The following is an 18,212-nucleotide window of genomic DNA, read 5'->3' as shown; positions in this document are numbered from 1 at the left end:
CACACAACGCCAATATCAAATACTACGCTCTCACATTTCATCACGCACACTCTTAGTTTACATTTATATTTCGTAGTCTCGTAAGTGAGACGGAACACGTTTTGCACGTTTCGGTCGCGCACTCACACTTATCACTTTGTCTCGGTCGATTTCAGCTGATTTATCAGGTGGTTTCGCTTTCGTCGGTTCCACTTCTTCGCTCGGCGATGTTTCTTCCTCGTCGTCGCTTTCACCGCTGGACTCTTCGTTCGACGGTTTCCACAACTTCAGTTGACTAGCGTGCGCTGTTGACGCATAACGTTTTCCCTGCGCGCTGTCGTTTAAATCTGTCACATGATACGTATCTCCAGGCCACTTTTTCACAATAACCAACGGACCACGGTATTTCGGCTGGAGTTTTGTCGATTCGCCTGTAGCATTCGGTGCCGTTTTCATGTACACGATGCTACCTTCGTTGAACTCTGTACTTTTAATTCGTGATTTATTGTGACGACACTTTATCTTTTCCTGGGCGATGCGAATGCTCTGTCGCGCTTCTTCTTGCAATTCGGTTGGATCTCGATACATTTCATCTTCCTCGTACGAACATTTCCGAACTTCTCCTTCGTCTCGACGCGGTACATAACCATAAACGAGTTCAAAGAGGCTCTTACCGGTCGTAGCATTTTTCATCTTGTTTATATCACTTTGAATCTTTCTATGTTTTTGTCCCAAGTTCGTCCTTCATCTTCTTCCAGATTACCACGAATCGCAGGTACAAGTGTGGCATTTAAACGTTCCACTTGCCCGTTTGCTTGCGGATGTCTCGGCGAGTTCAAAGTGTGTCTAACACCATGCTGACGACAAAATTCTTCGAATGTATTCGAGGTGAAACACGTTCCTCGGTCGCTGACAATTTTCATCGGAGCACCGTACTCCCGTACAAACTCTTCCAAAATTCGTATCACCGTTACTGTCTTTGTGTCTTTGACTGCCCTAATACACGCAAATTTTGTTAAATTATCCACAATCACGAACACATACTTGTTTCCTCGGAAACTCATGACAAACGGGCCCAAATGATCCATGTGTATTACCGTGAATGGTCGGTTTCCGGGGGGTATGGGATGTAGTTCGCCTTCTTATCGACCAGGTTTTGACTTCGCGACTATACACTGTAAACATGCTCGAATGTGACGTTTCACGTACGCTCTGCTCCAAAATTCTTGACACCGTTCGCTCGACACCAGGGTGACTCTTCATATCGTGAAATCGTACAACAATACGTTTCCTCATACTTCTTGACACAACATACAACAATTTCTCTCCTTTTCGCTTGTACAAAATTCCGTTATGCAACTCATAACCATCCACACATCCTTTTTCGTAACGTGTTCTTTTTGCTAACGCTTTAGACAAAATTTCTTTTTTTAACTTCAAACTTTCATCGATACTTTGGTACAATAATACTGTATCTTCTTCGGTACTCACTGACAATACGTTCACTCGTTCTAACATCTCGGGTGATTCGACTGGCGCTCTACTCAACGCATCTACATGTGCTAACTTTTCACCAGGTCGATGGATAATACGATAGTCGTACTCGCTCAACAAATCGTTCCAACGAATAATTTGGGGATTCAACGTTTTATGAGTACTCAAATGACATAAGGCCTGACAATCCGTGACTGCCGTAAATGCAATATTCGCCAACATTGTTCTCAAACGTGTAACTGCCCCAACTATGGCTAACAATCCTAATTTCGAATTGTGGTAACGACTCTCTGTCTCACTCGTTCTTCGGCTAATTGTATAGACCAAACGTAATTTACCGGTGTTGTCTTTCTGCATTAACATTCCTGCTAAACCCGCGGAGCTCGTGTCCGTATGCAATTCTGTTTCTGCCTTCGGGTCGTACGTTTGCAAAATCGGTTGTTCAGTTAAATTGGTTTTTAATACTTCAAACGCTCGTTGCTGAGACTCTTTCCATTCAAATCGTAGATCACTTTTCAAGAGATTCGTCAACGGTGCCGCAAACTGCAAAACGAGGTACAAATTTTCGGAAGTAGCTCGTCAAACCTAAGTAACGACGCACTTCATGTACATTCTTTGGTACTGGAAATTCTTCAATCGCTAGAACCTTGTGTTGACCCAGTCCAATTCCTCCGGCTGATATTTCGTGCCCCAAATACGCGACTTTCGGATACAAAAAACGACATTTCGACAATTTAATCGTGAGACCCGATTTTCTCAACGCTTCTAACACCAGTCGTATTTCGATATCAAATCTCCCAGGCTGTTTCCCGGTATCAGAATATCATCCAAATAAAATAACGCTACTCCGTCCCGTAATAGACTAAGAGCTTTGTGCATTGCCTTGCTGAAATAGGCGGGCCATTCATTAAACCAAAAATCATACGGGTAAATTCCACAGTCTCTTCTGGTGTTATTATTGCCGTTTTCTCCCTCGCGTTTTCTGTCAATGGTATTTGCAAATAACCATGGGCCAAATGTAGTACAATAAATACCGAACTATTTCGAATTTGTGCGAGATCATCATCAATATTAGACAGTGGAAAATGAACTCTTTCTGTGATGGAATTTAACTTTCGAAAATCTACACACAGTCTCGATTCGCCCGTTTTCTTTTTAACTGATAATACTGGGCTAGCATAAGACGATTCGGTTTCTGTTACAATACCTGCTTTCTTCCACTCGCTCACAAACTCACGAATTTCCTCTCGCTCACGGATCGTAGCTCGATACGGTTTACACTGTACTGGCAACGCGTTTTCTTTGACCTAAATGTCCATAAAAACTTCTTTCGCACACCCTAAATCATGCAATCCAGTCGACACACAATCTCTAAATTCGTTGAGTAACTCTTTCACTTGTCGACGCACAGCTTCCGGTTGGTCTTCTCCGATGTTGATCTCTTCCACGGAAATTTCTTCGACGTCTCGCGATGGTCGTTCCACAAACTGAACATTCGATATTTCACCGTTCACTGTCACACGTCCTTTTGGAATTTTTCGTTCACCAATTCCCCAATTTGATACTGGCACAGAATAATTTTCTGCACAATCCGCGACGTTAATTAACGAAATTGAATTTGGCGGTAGCACAATGTTCTCAACCGTCGCTAACCTCGTAAACGTTGACGGTTCACACTCAATAGGCAATTCGTGTTTTCGATACACAGTAAACTTGTTGCCACTTTTATTAAACGCGACACCCGGCGACTCGGTATAATTACGACCGATCAACACATCCACGGCTTGTGTATTATCCGGCACTACATTCATCGTCGTGTCTTTTACTTCAACTCCGTCGATAACAATCGTTGTGTCACGTGCGGAGCGGTCTCGCACGCGACGGCTTCAACCCTCTAAGATCTCACAGAGGTTTATATTTCATTTTTAGGTGGGTTGGTAGGTGAACGTCCTCTACAGGGCGTTCCCTGGGAATAGGTTTGGAAGATTTCAATTTATTGTACCAATGGTTTGATGGAAAGCAAGTAAAAATGTTTAATGGATCAAAACTAAAAAGCAGAAAAGGTTCTAAACAAGGAAGCTTACAATTATTTTGGTCTTATACTACTCACGTTCTCTCTCTCTCTCGCTTGCAGCTTCGGCCTCGAAGGTGCCGAAGTATACACGCCTTCACACACTCACTTACAGGCTACACTGCTCTATAGAGTTCGTGGCTTAACGCTTGCACTTATTTTAGCTTCGTAAGACTGACACCGCGACGCGAGTAACCTTTTACGGCCGTGGGTAGATTAGGCAATTACGCTCTAATCTTCGGTTTTGGAAAAAGGATTTATATCTCTATACGTGGTCGCTTCGAAGGAGCCGGGTTCCGTTGATGTCGTTATTCAGACGGTCTCAAGGCGGGACGGACTTCGCTTGCTCGTCCGACACCCCTTGGAACGTCGGGCGGCGAGCGAGTTTCCGCTGAATTTACAATTCGGTGTTTTCGCTAAATCCACAATTCCGGAACAAAGGCTCGCCTCGCGACAGTCATCCTCGAAGCGCGTGATTTCGCGCTCGCCTCATCCCGGTGTTGATTACACCCGGGATCTGGCGGGCGCGAAGACGCTGACGTTGCTGGCCGTCCAACTACGCCGTTGCGCTTGGTTACTCCACGAACTGGTTATAATAAAATATTTTATATAGACTAACTAAAACTATGCTTCCTTGTTTCTAGAGATAATAATAATTGATATAATCGGTAATATAGTCTTGAGTAAATATGCGGCGCTCGTGACATCCCTCCCCCCTTAGGTGTCGATGCCCCCATCGACTCGGTGCGCCGCGCCGGGCCGACGTTGACACGGACACTGGAGGGTTGGCTCACCGCTGACCGCATATTTCGAATAATCGGTATTTACATTGTTTGTGTATTGCACATACGCTCTTTCATGACCCGCGCACACACACACACGACACTTTCTGGTTTTGGCTTTGTCACTCACTTGTCACCACACTGCTGGCTCGTCGCTCGGTCGTCCTTGCGTCTCGCCAGCTGCGTCGCCCTCGTGAGTTTGGTCCTTGGCGTCCTCGGGTGTCCTCAGACGGTCTTGGTGTCCTCGTTTCTTTACGTCTCTGCTGGCTCGGCCTGGATGGTTGCCGGTGGAAGTCCGCTCGGTGATTCCTCCCACCGGATCAGATCCTCGCCGACCTCCGGTTCATCCTGCAGGACGTCCGCGAGGCTCGCCGGAGATCCTGGCGTTGCGGGTGGCATCTCACCGGCCGGTTCTTCCCAGCCGATTAGATTGCCTTCGGCTGGTGCTTCCTCCTCTGCGGATCCAAGGAGTTGGTCCATTTCCCTTTGGAGGGTGATCCAACGGCCCAGGATTCGCGTGCGGACTGCGGGGATCATTACCTTGGTTAACCTCCTGTAGTCAATCAAGAAGGGAGCCTCTTCTCCCTCCAAGACGACCAGGTGGTCGGTTTGTACCCCCTTTTCCTTTGTGTCCCGACGGTTTGTACCCCTTTCTCCTTTGTGTTGGCAGGTAGATGGCGTCGTGACGTCGTCGCCTGCACGGGTGCGTCAGTTTTCGGGGTTGGTTTTACCTCTCGGGTGGCCTTAGGACCTGCTCGTGCGGCGGAGGCTTCCTTCTCGCCGAGGAGGCGACTGAAGGCTTCCACGCAGTGGCCCGCGTGTAGGCCCGGTCTGTTCCCGACACTCTCGCCGCAGAGTGTGCAATTAGCGCTTGCCGGCCTCCGGCGCAAGAGAAATCGCTTCAGGTAGCATTCCTCCCAGTGCTGGTTGTCTCCGTTCCTCCCGCAGGTCGGACAGATGCCGCGCCTCACCTTGTCCACCGCCCGGGTCATCGCTGCTGTAGTCGTCTTCGCCGTCGGAGGTACCGCTGTCACCACCAGCTTCGGCGAAACGGTCGAGACCGCCGCCTCAGCCGGTGCTGGTTCGGGTGCTGTTACTCTTGCCGGTGGTAGTTCTTGTGCCGGCGCTGGTACTCGTACCGGTGGTCGAATCGCTATCTCGCACTTAGATAAGCACGAGAGTGCGTGGGACAGCCGCTCATTTCCCGGTCGCTCTGTTGCACACAGAGGACAGGGGCTGAGGTCCGATCCACCCGCCTGGTCCGCCCATCTCAAGTAACAGGTTACCCAGCTTGTGCAACGTGCCTGGCTTTCGCGGCAGACCGCGCACTCCTTGTTCGCCGTCGCCCTGGCGAACGTACTAAGATAGATCGCGTCGGACATTTCCTCTTGATTTTAAAGTATACTGAATCCTTTTCTGAAGTTCGCGACTACTCGGGTCTAACTCCGGGGATCGAATGGCGTTGGTTAGTCCCTCTGGCTCTCCTTCCCTTTGGCGTTGTAGTGGGAGAAGTCTCGATGTCTCTGAGGGTGTTATTCTCCTAATATGCCACCACAGCCTCTTGGCGGGGAAGGGGGCAAGAAGACTCTCCTCCTCTTCCCTTGGGTTGACCCGTTGTTCTTTCCCTTTCCACTTCGTACCGTGTACGCGGGGCAATTCCTGGGGCAGCACTCGGGTTTCCGGTGCCGCCGTGGTCTCGACGTGGGGCCTGTTTTGTCTTGGCTAGCTCGATGTCTTCGTAATGAGTTGCATATGCCGTACGCTTCGGGCGTCCGCATGGCAACCCAATCCACTTAGCCACTTTGTAGATGTTGGCTCGCCATATGTAGGTAGCCAATATTATTCCGAGAAGGAGGTCCAGGGCACACCCGGTCGTAAACAAGACGTGCTGTTCCTCCTTGTCACGGCGGTGGCTGCCGATTTCTGAGAGTCGTTATTGCACGTCGTCCAGGGATTCGTCAGCACGTGACATTCGCCATGCTGAGCCCTTCCCGGTATATTGCGACAGTATGTTGCCTTGTCCCGAGTTTTCTAATTTTCCCTCTAACGGTTCTCCGAAGCTGCGGGCAATTAGAGAGATATTCAGTGAAATTTCCGGCGCATAAAAGTATTGTTCACGACTCTCGTAAACGCGCATTCCAGTGAGGGAGGTACTTCGGGTGCGTCCAACACAGTCAGCGCTGAGGTGGAGTATCCCGGCACCTTTCAACGTGATTGAGACTTTCATCCTTGCCGGACAGAGTATATGGAGATGTTCCGGTACGTGCAACAAATAGAGCCATCCACCCTGGGAGGGTAGATGCTTCCAGAACGAGTCGTCCGTCGTTTGTATCCTCACATCGCAGTGCCTATATGCGTCGATTGAGGGGTTTATTAGCATCACTACCTCGCATTCCCGCGATGTCGATACCTCCTTCAGAGGGGTCTCCATCGAGCAGATGTAACGGCGCTCTACACTGGTGCATTCGTTAATGTATACGGAGTCCGCCATAAAGTATGTACGGCGGTCTGCCGACACAACTATATACGGCGCCGACGGTTGAATATGAGCCGATCCGTTTAGTAGCGTTCCGCGTTGGGAGGCTGGCCACGCGTGCATTCGGTAAAGATGATAAGCCGCTCGCTCGAGCAGGGGGATATGAACCACAATGAGGATCCTGCCCGAGTGAAACACAATATCCGTATTAACTACGCGGGACAACGATTCTCCTCGTAGGTACTCGGTCGCGAGGGGAAATTCAAAATCGGGTGCCCGAGTCTGTATTTCCTTTGTGATGGCGGTCAGCTGCGTCGCTGTTAACATGCTGGGGTCGTAGCGTCCTTCTCTAGCTATCGATATCGCGTGCAAGTACTTCTCGCTTGTCTGGATATATTGCTTGATCTTAGCCTCCACTCGGTACGCGAAGTTCGCTAAGACGTTCCGGCGCATCATCATACTTGTCTGGTTGGATAGTTGATTAATTCGTGCGTGCAGTTTATCAACCATGTCTAATTCCATCAAATGTTCTCGATGCAACTCCTGGAATCTTGAGTGGGTTACGTGTATTTCCTTGCTGATTATTTGAGTTAGATTGGATTGGTCACTAAACAATCTATCGATCTGCGCATTGATATACGTAGCATCCTCTTCGTTCATTGTGCCGAATAGCGATTTGCTGAGCGACCCAATGAAACCTAGCGGCACCGATCGTTTCTTCAAGGTTCGGATTGGTAACGGCTTTATTGGCGCACTAAGTCTGGAGTTGTGAGAAATAGCTTCAAGGTTATCTGCCATTTCTTTAGCGCGCTGCATGAGTCCTTGAAGATAGTCCAAATTTGTCATTTCACGGCAAGCCTCCCTGGTCGTGACCCGGCAGCATGCCTTGAACGCTTCGTTTAACTGCCTTTTAGCGGGGGGCGAATCCGTAGTGAAAGCGTCTATATCCATAAACACAGTGACTCTCCAGTCCACGTGCTGCAGGCGGAGGGGGGCCACCCTCTCGTAGTAAATTCCCGGTTGGTCTTCCATGGGTGTTATGTGATACGCGTTGTTGCTGCGAAGCTCTGCGGCGGCCAGGGCCGTCGAAGCTAGAAGCACCCACACGCACAACATCGTCGAATTGGTGGACGGTGGCTCGTACTCCTACACTGGTTGTTTACACGTCTCGCTTTCTCACTCCCGCACTGTTCTGCGAACACATGCAGATAACATGTTTACACACGCTTTACTGGTACCTCTCACACTCATACTTGCGCACCCTCATACACATGTTTGCTTTGCTTACGGCAACTACTGCGTAGCTCAGCTGTACATTCCGATATATTTTTTTATGGTACAACTTCAGCAAACTGGCCAGCGGCTTATACCACTGCCAGTTTTACCTTGTCGGCATGCTTCCTCATCCTTTTCCCATTCTCTGCCTCCAGTATTATATTACTATGGTCAGTTACCTGGACGATTTTATATGGGCCATGATATTGGGAGTCGAACTTACCCTTACGAGGTTCCTTAAGGACATAGGCAAGGTCGCTCACTTTACCTGGGAAAGGACGGACTTTCTTGTCGTAGTATTTTTTGGTTGTTTCCTTCGCGCGATTTTGATTTTCACCGGCCATTTGGCGTATCTCGGAGAGGCGTTTTGTTAGCTCGATAATATACGAATTATACGTGGATAGTTTTTCGTCCACGGGGAACTGACTCGGTAGCCGAGGCAGCCTCCCGTACACGACTTCGTAAGGGGTGAAATTTGTCGCCTCGTGCACGCTAGTGTTATACGATAATTCCGCGTAAGGCAACAGACGGTCCCAATCGTCGTACGTACCTGCATACTGCTTTATGTATTCCGCTAACAGTATGTGACTTCGTTTGAGCGCTCCGTTCGTCTGTGGTCGATAGCCGGAAGTCGTTATTTGCTTTATGTGAAAGATTTTGGATATTTCGCGTAGTAAATTTCCGGTAAAGGCTGCTCCGCGATCAGTAAGGATCGCACGGGGAGCTCCAAATTGCGCAATTAATCGCCTCGCCATAGCTTCGGCAATCGTAGTCGCTTTTAAATCGGGTATCGGTTCCGCTAAACAATATTTCGACAGGTGGTCTTGCATGGTTAGTATGTGTTTATTGCCGTGTGGTGTTGTCGGCAACGGACCCACCGTATCGAGTGACACCTTATCAAAAACGTCAGCCGGCGTATCAGTAATGAGCATCGGCTCGCGCGTCTTCGCCCGAACCAATTTACGTTACTGACAGCCCTTGCAGCGACGAATATAATTTTGCACTTCGTTTCTCAGCGAAGGCCAATAAAAACGTTCACGGATTTTACGATGGGTCTTGGTTACCCCTCGATAGCCTCCGGCAAGACTCGTATGAAATTCCTCAATTATTTGCGAGTGTTGCTCGTCCGGTGGTCGTCGAATGGTACCGTAGCATATCGTGGTGACTATGTTTGTTTTACCGAGTATCCTGTTTAACCAATCGAGCAGTTTTGTGCGCGGTAGTTCGTCCGTATAGTCTCCCGAGCGTGAAATACGAACCGACTTCACGGCCGCTTGTTGAAGGGCGAATTTAAGATTCTCGAGTCCCTTGAATATGTGCTCGGCGTTTGTTTCGTCGTAGTACCGTTTTTTAATAACAATACTATAAATTTTATTGGACCCATGCGGAGTCACCGCTATTTGTCCGATCGATAAATTCCGGTCTTTAATTGTTTGTCCATCTATCCTACCTAGGTCAGCGAGTAGTTTTCCCACTGAGGTTGATAGTTCTCCATCCGCAGAGATGAAATGGACTAAGTTATCTGGTTTTTACGTTAGACATTCTCGCGAGCTAATTATCGTACTTGTTTTTGCTATAGGGTTTTCTTGGTCAGGTTCCTCTTTACTGGACGAGTCCAGTGAGGACGACGTGATCGAGGACGAATTCGTGTCTTTCGATCCTATTATGATGGAGTCATCAGGAACAATTATGAATTCGCTTTTATTACCGGTGGACTTTTCGGGAGGTGTAGCACGTGGTAACGCACGTGGTTGGTATGGTGTAGACTTTGCAGCCGGGGCCGCATCGTTGCTGGGCAATGACCATCTCACCGTGGGGCGGGAAGCGGGCAGTGGAGAGGTCCGAGCGGGCTGCGAGGTGTCGGGTTCGCGCTCGAGTCCCGCGGCCATACTTGTCTTGGGTCTCACTCTCGCGCTTACTCGCGGCATACTCTCTCTCTCAGCTGGTTGCTCATCGTTTTCGTCGTCCGCCTCCGTTCCTTCTTCTACCGTGCGTGATGATATCTTCTCCCTCGCACTCGGCCGCCGTACTAGTTCCTGGTCCGATGGTGACTTGAACCTACCTTCTAACGCTTTCAAGCGGCTGGCAAGCTCAGCATCTCCGGCGATGTCATCGAAAGGGTCTTGTTCTTGGAGAATCATCCGGGCCTCCTCTTCTACCTCATCCCCCTCCGACAGATGATCAGGCCAGTCAAAATCTGTTTTATCAGGCCCTTTTTTGGGGTCACGGGAGGATTTGGTGTGATGCCGCTCTTCCAAACGCCTGAGTGACTCGTTGAATTTGTTGATTGAATCTTCAAGAGTTGCCGTTACCGTCTTTGTATTATCTGCTTCCGATTCCTCCGTACTTCCATCTGAATCGTTGCTGGGGGCGGTGAGCGCGATCGTGATAGTGTCAGGTCTCTGGTCAGACGTCGCGCTTGCGGATTCCGATAAAAACACCGTCTCTTGGGGACCTCCGAGGGGCTTGACCTCTACGGGGGGTGGAGACTTCGGTCTTTTCGGAGGAAGTAACTGTGAGGGCAACATACTGCGGTGCAAGCGCTGTATGGGTGGCCCTGAGCTCTCGGGTTCAGATCCGGAGGGTTTCGCGTCGGCGGGAGGTGGGCGCCTCGCGGGTCTTGTAACGACCTTCCCGCGCGTGCGTGTCGCCACCGGGCCTGAGCTCTCCGAGCTCCCCTCTCTTCTTTCGGGTACTGTTGGCACCGTGGGCACGCTGCGTAGGCGCGAACGTGTGCGCGACGCTATGACTGATGCGTCGGCCTTGGACGGGCCAGCTGATGTCTCAGGTGTCGTGTCTTTACGATTACCGGAAGGTTTCGAAGATAAAGGCAAAACCTGAGCCTTCTGAGGGACGTTCGTCTCTACGTCCGAATCACTTGTAGACGAGAGTTTCTTTAGGTCTACGGGATTACGGTAGAGTGCATCGGCATTTACATTTTCACGCCCTGGCTTATGTTGGAATTCATAATCGTATTTACATAACCTAATTTTCCATCTGTTGAGCCTCTTGCCTGGATGGAGCGTAGAACGCATCCATTTGAGAGGCTCGTGATCGCTTACGAGCTTAAATTTTCTTCCATAGAGATACGTGGAAAAATGTTCAATTGAATCGATTATGGCCAGACACTCTTGTTCCGTAGTTCCGTAGTTCTTTTCAGCGTTAGTGAAGATTCTAGAGTGGTACGCGACCGGTAGATCGTGGCCATCGTGAATTTGCGATAATACTGCTCTGAGTGCAAATTCCGAGGCGTCGGTCGTCAAGATAAATTGTTTAGATAGATCGGGGTATTGTAAGATCGGTTCTTGACAGAGGGCCTTGCGAAGCCTGCGAAACCTGTTTTTCTGCTCTCGCTTCCATACGAATGGTTTTCCCTTTTTGAGTAAGTCTGATAAGGGCTTGGATATGGCTGCGAAATCCGGAATAAACCGACAGTAATAACCGGCGAGTCCCAGAAATTGCCGCACGTTTTTCTGCGTCCTTGGGTGCGGGAATTTACACACTGCCTCTAGCTTCTTCGGGTCCATTCGCAACCCGTCGCGGCTAACGATATGCCCGAGGTTCGCGACTTCGCTGCGCAAGAACTCACATTTATCCGGTTCGAGGACAAGGTTAGCTTCCTCGAGACGTTGCATGAGACGCCGGATTTTAGTCTTATGCTCCTCGAGAGTTTCCGCAAATACTACAATATCGTCGAGATACACGAACAGTTCTGTCCCTTGCAACCCAATCAGCACCCGATCCATCAGGCGCTGAAAGGTCGCGGGCGCGTTTTTGAGACCTTCGGGCATGCGAAAGTACTCGTAGTGCCCGTTTATCGTGGAAAACGCTGTCTTTGGACCGTCTCTCCGATCCATCGGGATCTGCTGGAAGCCGCTCGCTAGATCGAATGTTGAAAAGTACGTGGCTTTTCCCAGCTGTTCGAGTATTTCTATCATATTCGGGAGGGGGTACGCGTCGGAAATCGTCTTCTCGTTCAATTTACGGAAATCGATGACCATGTGCATCCGCGGATTCCCTTGAGAGTCGGGTTTTTTGGGAACTATCCAGACCGGCGAGTTATACGGGGAGCGTAAATGAACAATTATTCCCTCGCTTAGCTTTTTCTAAACTTGCCGCTCCAGTTCCGACCGATACACTACAGGAAATCTGTATTGTTTTGCGTTTACCGGGAGCTCGTCCACCGTCGGGATCCGATGGCGAACTTGATCCGTGCATCGCAATCTATCGCCTGGTAGCTTATACATGTGAGGGTATTCCTCGATGAGACTTATAACATGTGCACGCTCTACCTCATTGAGCCTATCTCACCGCAATGACTTAACTATGGCTTCTACTCGATCCGTCGGCGGAGTAGTCTCTACACCGCTACCGTCGGAGCTTTCGTCGCTGCAATAGCCGTTCTCCCGATATGGCTCGAAATCTTCGAGTTTCTGCGGCTCGATTTCTAATTCGATGTCGTCGAATAGCGTGTTTATTGCTAAGACGTAGCACGATCCTCCCGTAGGAGCAACGATACCTTCTCCGATAAACACACCCGGTTGAGTTTCGATTCGCGGTAAGTATCCCTCCTTTAGATTCGCGTTCTTTAAGGGGATGCTTATTTGCTCACTCGTACGCGCGCGCAGTTTATAACTTCGTTTCTCCGAAGCGATTTTCGCCGCTAACACGCGCTTTGTAGGTTCTGCGTCGGAAGGAGGTAGGCCTATGAATGGCTTAGGTCGGATGGGATCGCTTGAGGTAACTAGAGTATTATGGTGAAATGAAATTTCGGCTTTTTCCGCGAAAAAATAAGGTTTACCGATTAACGCGTCGCTTCTCAGCGGCAGGTTTCGTAACACATAAAACTTGGCTGGTTTTTCAGAGATGTGGAGGACAACTGAGCCGAGTGTCGGAATATCCGATTCCTCTAATCCTGTTACCCATATTTTATCGTCAGTGTTTACAATTAAGTCTGGATCGAGGGCATTCAGTTTAATCAAGCTGGCTGATGAACCCGTGTCAAGGAAGAATTTTTCCTTCCTGTCACGAAGTTCGGGAGCACTCAGTTCGACTACCGTTCGTGGCTTAACGCTTGCACTTATTTTAGCTTCGTAAGACTGACACCGCGACGCGAGTAACCTTTTACGGCCGTGGGTAGATTAGGCAATTACGCTCTAATCTTCGGTTTTGGAAAAAGGATTTATATCTCTATACGTGGTCGCTTCGAAGGAGCCGGGTTCCGTTGATGTCGTTATTCAGACGGTCTCAAGGCGGGACGGACTTCGCTTGCTCGTCCGACACCCCTTGGAACGTCGGGCGGCGAGCGAGTTTCCGCTGAATTTACAATTCGGTGTTTTCGCTAAATCCATAATTCCGGAACAAAGGCTCGCCTCGCGGCAGTCATCCTCGAAGCGCGTGATTTCGCGCTCGCCTCATCCCGGTGTTGATTACACCCGGGATCTGGCGGGCGCGAAGACGCTGACGTTGCTGGCCGTCCAACTACGCCGTTGCGCTTGGTTACTCCACGAACTGGTTATAATAAAATATCTTATATAGACTAACTAAAACTATGCCTCTTTGTTTCTAGAGATAATAATAATTGAGATAATCGGTAATATAGTCTTGAGTAAATATGCGGCGCTCGTGACAGTTCCGACGATTTTACCGAGGCTTTCGACGACGAACTCCGGCTCCAGGACCAAACGGCTTCAAATTACTTCTTACCGGTAAAATATCGAACCGTTCTTGCAATGCCCGTGTTGCCCGAATAGTACACTCCGCACTACCTGTATCTATGAATGCTGGTACTTCGCGTCCGTTCACTATTGCCATTTTCAAATACTTTTCCGCTGTACTGTCACTTTTATCGCCGATTGTTTGAACTGTCCGATTCTCACTATTCACTACGTTATCGCTGTTACTATTATTTCCTTCTCCGCTGCGATAAAATCGACTAATGTGACCTCTTTTATTACACTTGTAACACGTCGGCCCTCGCCGTTCCTCCGGACATTCTCTCATCAAATGCCCCGTCTTTTTACAATTGAAACACACACGTTCACTACTCGACCTTTCGTTTTTCGATGGGTTTGTATTCCGCGTGTCACTTGTCGCTCTGTTCTCTCGCGCTCGATTCGGTTCACTAGTGCTCCGCTGATTTCGTTGTCTCGACGTTACCGGATCGCGATTGTTACGATGAAATCCTTTTTGTTTTGTTAGCGTTTTGTCATAATACAAAATATCGTGTAGCAATTCGTCTTGCGTCCCTTGATACGCTGGCATCACTAAATTAAACAATTCACGCGACCACAACCCACTGAGTATTTCCAGTTTCTCATCTCGGAACGTTAGTCCGAGGGGCGCGCACAATTTTGCTTTTGAATGAAAATAGCTAGTTAACGACTTGTTCCGTTCTAGGCGACGCGCTTTCATGCGTACCCACTTCGATGATTTATCTTCGCGCACAATAAACGTTCCAGAGAAAGCTTTGCGGAAATCGTCCCAAATCTGAATCTGAATCTCGCGCTCGTGCCCAATCTCGCGCACCTGCCTTAAGATGCATTCGTACTGCTGTTAACAGGTATCCGTAGGGCCATTGATGCAGTCGTTGCATTGACTCCAAGTTGTCTATCCATTCTCGTGCACTGAGACCATCGTCCTCCCCAGTGAAATCCTCGATATTCTTCGACAAATCAGGGATCACATGATAACTGGGTATTGAGCTCGCGACCTGCTGTACCGGTTGTGACTGCTGTTGCTGAGTTACCAGCAGTCCCGCTACCAATTGCGCAACTGCCTCGTGACTTTCGGTCGATAATATTGTGACGGGTTTTGAGTCCGCACGAATAATATGGGGGGGGGAGACAATTAGAGACGGGGCGGATATAATTGGTAAAACTTAGTGTGTGTATTTTTGCACCTGGGGGTCGACTTAACCTAAGGGGTACAAAAGGGTTGTAGACTTGAGCGGTGGCTGATCACGCCTCAGCCCTTAGCGTTACTTAATACTAACTTACAGATACGCGCGCGGGGGGGGGGGGGGGGGGGGGGGGGGGGGGGGGGGGGGGGAGGAGTGCGGGAGGTGACGGGGAATATGAGTTCGGAAGGGTTGATATGGCGAGGGGAGGGGGGTGTAGAGTGACGGGGAGTGTGTGGTAGACAGGGTGGTATTGCGAGGGGAGGAGCAGATCGTCGGTAGAATGCAGGCTGACCTGGTGTCGTCGGCGTATGTGTATCGGGGTGTATCGGTGTGTGGTCCTGGGTCTCTCTCTCGTCCTCTCTCTCTCTCTCTCTCTCTCTCTCTCTCTCTCTCACTCTCTCGCGTTCTCCTGGTTCCTCGAGGTTACTGCTTGGAAGGCCGTGATCGTACTGCTGCTGGCGCTCGGCTTTGCCGAGCGTCGGGGGGCTTCGGTTATGTTCGGGCCTTTCCCGACGGGACAGGACTCACCCGTTCGGCTCTTCCCCGCGGGTTTGGGGTTTGTTATGACTTGCACTCTAGGTGCAACGTCACAATATAGTACGCAGTGCGTTGACCAGTGCTGGCACTACCGGTTGCTCCATTACCGACGATTGTTCTCTCGGGGGATCTCGATTTACCGACTGTTCGCTGCTTCCATGGGACTCATTCGACCCGAGCGGTGGTCGTCCCGCTCCTTGACACTGGCTCGTCAATGTTGCTGGCAAGAAGGGATCTCGTCCCGCCTGTTCGCCATTTTGATTATTTCCTAAGACGACATGTGCCGACGATCTCGCTTCGACGCCATGTTGCTCATTTCTACCCGGGGTGACATTTTCTCTCGATAATGCACGTTGTCCTGCGTAGCCCCGTCCAAATGATCGTCCCAGCATCATTTCTTGGCCCTCCCGCTACACAAAATTTTCAAATTCTCGCTCGTCCACCATTCACACGACTCTTGCACTCGGCGCACGCGCGATTCACTTTTTTTTTATACGCGTCGTATATCTTTATTTTACTAAAACACGTATGCATATATATAGCACATACAAGTATATACATATATATACCGGTATCGTTTTCTTTTTGGCGCGCACTATCCCCACTTTCAGAGTTTTACTTTTTTGAGGGGTTAAAAGATAAGTATCCCACTTTTGATATTTTGAAGGAAATAATTCTTACACACTCGAGACTTTTTTTTTTTGCTCGTGAAACAATGTATATATATATTGTGACGTGGTATTTCGTACCCCGTCACTTTGTTTAATTATCGCATTCCCCTAGGTACAAATATCGCTAATAATAACTAAAGCGCGTCTGAGGCCAATACTCCAAAAATGAACGACTAATTATCTTTAAGTTGAATTCTCTTTATTAGGCTAATTTTAATTTTATTTTCTAATTCTGTAATGCTCTGCGAGAACCATCTACGAGACCTTCGCGTCAAGAAACCAGAACACTGCCTGACAGGGGTCACGTACCAGCTCAACATCGACCACCACCGACTACAGACGAACGAATACCGCTGAAACCACTCCCGATGGATGCCTATCTAGTTGTCGAACAGGGTCGTGCGTGATGCACAAACAGTACCTACGACTATTTAAGAATTATCGGCCAGGAGCCGAACCACGAATGAATGCTTCTACCGCTCGGATGCATCGTTCGGCGGCGTACAGAGCTGTGCGTTAAAAACACAACAAAGCCTCCCGTCGACGATACTTGTCAGCCTGGAGCTGAACCGACCCTAACACCTACTAAGGCGTTGTCTATCAAATAGAGGACGGTTTTCTCTTCACAAACCGTCCTATCAAAGGACTGCGGCGTTGAATAGGCTAGACTATGCTGACAACGTGGATCTGGTGAATATAGTGTGTGGATCCGGGTTGAGGGCCATCACCACCAGATCGTTCCGGCATAAGGGCTTCAATGAGCAAGGGCCGGGATGCAGCGCCGACGAAATAGCTACAACGGGGAGTACCAGTAAAGCAAGGAGTGAGTTACAGTCGGTCGCAAGTCCAAAGGACCGGTGACGTAATATTGCCGCACACCTCAATATCGCAACACATGAGCAGTACGACCTCCCCTCTCACCAACGATACCGCACAGCTGAGGGAAAACATCTCCGCCCACCTTCCGACGTCCCGATGCCTCGATACCTGTCGTCGCAGAAGAAGAAAAACTAGCGGCGAGGGATTATCGCCGCCTATCCGTAGACCAGACCTACGCGACCTGCTGACCAATTAGAATACCGCAAATTTGAGGAAAAATCACGTGACAGCAGCGCGACGAGGATCAGGATCATCGCTCGTCTCGACACTCTACGATCAGTTCTCGAATAATAAAGACGTGCTTTTGTTAAACTCTACGATCAGTTCTCGAAAAATAAAGACGTGCTTTCCTTTTATTAACATTACGTTCAGTAATCGCTAATAGCAGACGTGCTTTTCTTTTGTTAACTCTACCTTCAGTTTTCGTTAATTGCAAACGTGTTCTTGTTATCGCTACGCAAGTCGCCGTAACGTTATCGTATCGCATTATCTAGCACCTGTTAGATCTTCTTTTACGTAAGTGAGGTTCCTTTTCTATTCTGTGAAGCCACGAGAGTACTTGCAATATATCGTACCTTTACCTTTATCTCTCTTTCTCTTCATCTTGCAGTTGGTCTGCTTGAACCAATTGGGCTCGTACTCTTTCCCTTTATCTTGCAGTTGGTCTGCTTGAGCCAATTGGGCTCGTACCCTTTCTCTTCTTCTTGCAGTTGGTCTGCTTGAGCAACCTGAGCTCGTACCTTATTCTCTCTTATCTCTTATCTTGTCCCTTTCTCTTTCTTATTGCAAGTAGCCTCGCGACTGGTTAACTATTACTTACGCATTGTTAGTGACTATTGCTTTATTTCCTTATCTTTCTCTTCTAGAATATCTAAATGTCTAATATCGCTGTATAGCAGCGCGTTCTGGTAAATGATCAATTTTTATCTCAGCTATTAAGCATTGATATTTCGCTATATTTTCTCTGATTAGTTCATGTCTGTCTCTTTACCTATTACCGTTGATTATCGTATCTTAGTGAGTGTACCGCGTGAGCGATCTCACATTGCTGCGTGGTCCCGCTCGTCGTTCATTTGACATTGGAGTATTGTGCCGTATCGCATAACATCTTTTTCATTATTTTCGTCGCTAATATCGCTGATCGTAG

The 18,212-nt window shown here is 48.8% G+C and overlaps 1 protein-coding gene across 2 annotated transcripts in view; it reads right to left on the bottom strand.

The window, feature by feature from the left end:
• The window catches only part of LOC124217873 (post-GPI attachment to proteins factor 6), a 531,987-nt gene that overhangs the window by 137,181 nt on the left and 376,594 nt on the right, over positions 1-18,212 (bottom strand). The gene's annotated exons all lie outside the window — the stretch shown is intronic.

Source organism: Neodiprion pinetum, chromosome 4 (genome assembly GCF_021155775.2).
Source record: "Neodiprion pinetum isolate iyNeoPine1 chromosome 4, iyNeoPine1.2, whole genome shotgun sequence".
NCBI lineage: Eukaryota > Metazoa > Arthropoda > Insecta > Hymenoptera > Diprionidae > Neodiprion > Neodiprion pinetum.
The sequence above is the reverse complement of the archived record's forward strand: the minus strand, read 5'-3'. Positions and strand labels throughout refer to the sequence as shown.